This window comes from Dendrobates tinctorius, unplaced genomic scaffold (genome assembly GCF_039654945.1).
Source record: "Dendrobates tinctorius isolate UK_male_01 unplaced genomic scaffold, ASM3965494v1 ptg000199l, whole genome shotgun sequence".
Lineage (NCBI taxonomy): Eukaryota > Metazoa > Chordata > Amphibia > Anura > Dendrobatidae > Dendrobates > Dendrobates tinctorius.
The window spans coordinates 14,338,535-14,343,522 of record NW_027361866.1 but is presented as its reverse complement, the minus strand read 5'-3'; positions in this window follow the sequence as shown (position 1 = coordinate 14,343,522).

Genomic DNA, 4,988 nt, shown 5'->3' with positions numbered 1-4,988 from the left:
CTTGAACAGCTTCATTCTCAAAATCCTCAATTCGCGAGTAAAATCTATCTCCAGTCAATACAGATTTTCTGTCAAGCGAGCACTGTTCGTAGTCACCTGGCAGCTCCAAAAAGGCAACCACAAAAAGGTTTGCCGCAAGCTACTCAATTTCCCAGAGCCCAGGGGTTGCCTTGTCCTACACCCTTTAAACCCTGTACAGAAATCTGGGCTTATACAGGATTAGGGCCACAGAGTCAGCTGCTGTTCGGTGGCGCAAGCTAGCAAGGATAGTCAGGCAGCCTCAGATTCAGGAGGGGCATGAGGTACAAAATCGTCAGGCAGGAGAAATGTCAAAATAAGCTAGCCAAGGTCAGGAAACAGGAGAAATCAGGATGAAACACCGGATGCACAAAACACTGGTAAAACCAGGTAGCACATACATTAACTGGCAGTGGGAACTGGCTCTGAGGGGCTTATGTGGTGCACAGCCCCACTCAGTGCTTTACAGCAGATAAAAAAACAAACCAACAGGATTAACCCCATAGCTTCCAGACTGGCCAAAGCCACAATTTCCAGGAATAAAAAGGGATTGATGCCGTCAAGCAGAAGCCAGCACAAATGTTACACTTTCCTATTACTGAGATAAGAGATGACAATTGATGCTCATAAAGTTCTACGGAGAGCGGTAACTTAGATTTCAGGAGAACTTGAAGCAGAATGTCTATGTCTACCTCTAGTGATCCCCTCTTTATAGAACTTTCAACAACCTGTCATCTCCTATCTCAGTAATGGTGAATTCAGTCTTCACTGATTACAGATTTTGCCCATGAATTGAGAGCACTGATCAGTCCAGAAGGTGAAAGAATTAGATTTCTCTAATAAGATATAGTACATTATTTTCCTATGAACTATTGATTTCTGATATAAGAAGTTTCTGTATCAATTCTGTATCAGCGCTAGTAGTGTTAGACTTTACATTCCATTTTTCAATATTGTAAAGACTTAAGCGATCTGGTGTTTATTTTTATACAAATCCTTGAATAACAGACTTACTATAAAATTGGAGATATGTTCTTTAGTCTGTTACATGTAGGATCTGTATAATACAGCTCCCGACTATTGTTTTGTGTTTTGTTTTTTGTTTTTTTTTTTTGGGGGGGGGAACCTTACACCATACTTAAAAAGGAAGGTCAGTTCTAAGCATCTACATTTACACTAAAATAAAGAAGTGTTTTTAGGTATACCTGTCCTTTTAGATAACTTCAAAATAAGCTGTTTTGCATCTAAATTAAGAATAACACCATTTGAGACATTTGACTTGTACTTGTTCACTAGTTATCCCCTCTGCATGCTTTATCTCTACTTTTCAGATCTCTCTGACCCAGTGGGAAGAGACTGCTGTAATGTCTTGATTAAACAGTGCATACAAACAGGAGAGATTCCTGGTCTTTTCTCCTCTGCACAGCACAGACAAAAGCAGCAGAAGCATGAAGGACATTACACAAAAATACTGAGCAGTGTATCTGTGAGTCCACCACTGGAATGAGGTAATCACTGTTGCTTTAAAAGAGGTTGTCCAGATTTATGATGAAACTCTGTAGTCAATCTATCAACGTGTAAGGTTTTGTCCTGAGGAAGAGGCCCTGTATGACCTTGAAACACGTTCACTATTAACCTGTTTTGAAATAAAGCTTTGAAGAATATCATCTGCCATCCATTTTTATCAGAATCGCAGATTTGGATACATACACCCGGTTTCACCATATACCAAAAGAGGGCACACCTCTGTCAAAACAACAGAATCTACAGCGCTACGGGGAGGGAGGGGTAACCTTGGAAGGCTCCAGTACATGAGATGGTGCAATAGTCACAGAATGTCTTTAACTGGTGTATAAATCAGTTACATCAGTAACTTGTATAATAATACGATTGAGAAATATTTAGTAAACTGTAACAAATTTGCCAAAAAATAAAGGAATTAGGAACTGATAAACTCTAAAATATGGCAAAGCTAAAGAAATTTCATACAATCCCAAACATATGGGCTTAAATTCCGCTGAAGGAAAACTGAATGCAAAATATAGCGCACAGATGTCATGGTGGTTGTCATGGTCAAATCATGGGATTTGGGGTTCTGGGGAATATATTTAATTCTCATATGATTCTCATCTCTTTTCTTGTCTCCTGTCACTGTATTTGGCTGACTATGTAGAAATACTTACTCACGCTCAGCCTTCTCTTCCTCTGTGTGTAACTGAATCTCAAGCCAGGGCAGTGTCTAATCCAAACCACAGGACTATCGACCATGGAAAGTTAGCAGCTGAGCCAACAGTCGGTTAACAAATTATATCCTGGTGTCCCAATAACCAACAGATTACTCCTATAACAAGATTAGAAGATGAAAAATTCTAAAGTACTACATAAAGTACTCGTATTGTCCATCTTCAGCAAGAGTGAAGTTGGTAAAGTCAATTTACTTTGTGAATAAATGTGTCCATTTTCACCACAATGGCAACGTTGGCATCTTGTACTCATTACTGCATGTAATGTGTTTATAAAAGATTTACCGCTTATGTTTTAGTAAAACTGCTAATTTGCACATTGGGATTAGATGGAAAGCAAAACATAGTTGAAATTATTTTCCAAGGACCACCATAACTGATCCTTGTAAATGTCAAACCAAGACCAGATCTGTAGTAACTCAATGTTATTGATTTACCAAAACTGCGTAACTTTTAGACAATGCAAACTTAAGCCCCCCCACACACCTCAGATAGTTTTTGGTCGAATTATAATTTGGCTGAATGTTCGGTGGTCAGCTGAGCAAAGTGCTCCTGTGTTCTCTATCAGAGAGCCACTGCGAGACATCTCTGATGGTGACTTTTATCGTCAAGAACAGAAGGAATGATAGTACGAAATCGAACATGCTGTATCTGTATCTTCCCCTGCCATCATCTGTCAGGGTCCCCATATGCATTAGATCTTTGGCTGAACGTGTTGATATTAGGAACTTTAGACTAGCCACCAGTCTAAAAGCCCTCAAACTTTACATTGATCTGCTGGAGTGGTACTACTAATCTAAGTTTCATGACACTAGTCTTATACTTACCCCCGCCCTCTTCACCTTTTATGCTTGCTGCTTTGGTCCCATGGCACCATCTTGTGACCTAACTTCTAACTGGTCAGAAGTAATGGTCACAAGCTCTCAAATCTATGAAAACCAGAACAAGACTCTCATAGACTTGCATTGAAAAGTGAAATTTGGCTCGCCCAGCAAACACTGGAGCTCTCAGGCAGGTCACAATCTGATGGAGACCGATAGATGCAGCAGTGATAGAAGTTGACGATGGCGGCGGGTAAGTTTAAGAGTAGGGGGTAGAGACCTTAGGTTTAAAACGCCACTCCAGAGGAAAAAAAATGCTGGATTAATGCTTTAGTTGTGTCTAGAATATGTTCAAAACATATAATAAATGTGGCACAGAAAATGAAAGTGTTTGTATTTTGGCACAAACTAAGACAGATTTTTGGAGACTAAAGCTTATTAAATCAGCCGCAATGGGTACATCAAACAATATGTCAAAGAGTAATTGCCTTCCCAAAATACTGAGATTGTTAGTTTTTATTTTTTTTATCTTATTAAGGACAAAACAAACAGACCCTTTGGAAAAGTGCAGTGTCTATGAATATTATTAATATTAAAACGTTTTGTTCTAAGGCCTAACCAAACAGTCCAAGATGGTGCTTTGACCTCACCATTAGGTTATGTAAAAATGAAAAATGCTGCGCAATTTTGTTTCTTAAACTTTTCATAACAATAAAATAAGTTCAAAATAAGTCAATGTTGTTCGTAAGCAAGAGGTTTCTGCAGCCAGAAGAAGCGCTGGACAGCTGATAATAACTTCTGTGAATACTAACTCCCCAGCCAAGACACAACTAGGGGCCGCCTCACTGTTGAGGACCACCTCACAGTTTGAGAAGCTCTTCTTGATTGTTGACGTTGGTTGCAAAGTAAAATTGCTCTGAAATATTCAATTATATAAAAGAAACTATGGAACCCTAAAACCTCAACTTCAGTAGATTATTATGGTTATTTTTAAGCTCTGTGCTTAAAATCAAAGTTAAAGCAAGTGAAATGATGGCTGGAAAAAGGACTAGGTGACAGGTGAACACTGGAACAAAAACTGCTTCTTGGAGAGAGAAGAGTTTTTCTTTGCATACATGTAGTGTATTTTAGGGTTGCCTAAATGGAATCGGCCCAGTGAAAAAGCGTTCTTGCAAATCATTATGTTTGTATTCATAATGATAAAACCACAAGTACTGTATGTATTAATAGTACACAGAAATGCTAAACTGTTGGGTCTACAAGTATTTGGACAGTAACAAAATGTTCATTATTTAGTCTCTGTGGTTTTCAAACTGCACCATGAAGATGTGATTGAAGTGTAGACTTTCAGCTTGGATTGAAACATTATTGGATTATAAACATATTTTACCCATTTAAAATGAGTCATCTTTACGTTATTCTTTTCTTTTCACAGGCTGAAAAGTAATTACACAAACAAACATAATTAAACCACATTCAAATATTGGTGAAAAAAGTCCAAAAAAGGATCAAAAAGTACAAGTCAGCTGCGGATATCCTGACCTGAGCTTGACAGCCTCATTGTTACTCACACAGGTGGCGCACATGGTTTGTGAACCCACTGTGGTGCGGGGCCGGGCTTGCCTAGGAGGAGAGTAGCTAAGATACCTGGTTCTCACTGGAGCTCCTGATGGTGGAGTCATGCTGGAGTTGAAAGTAGCTGGCAGGTACCACTCCTAGACAGTCCCCGATACTGCAGCTGCTGAGGTTCGCACACACGACTACATCGGTTCTGGATCCTCAGGCAGAACGGACACTGACACAGAGTAGCAGACAGGGCTGAAGTTGAAGACTGGGATGACAATCCAGACAACACAAAGTTCAGGGATAGGTACATGTTAAGACACACGGGTCTCAGGAGCTGGTT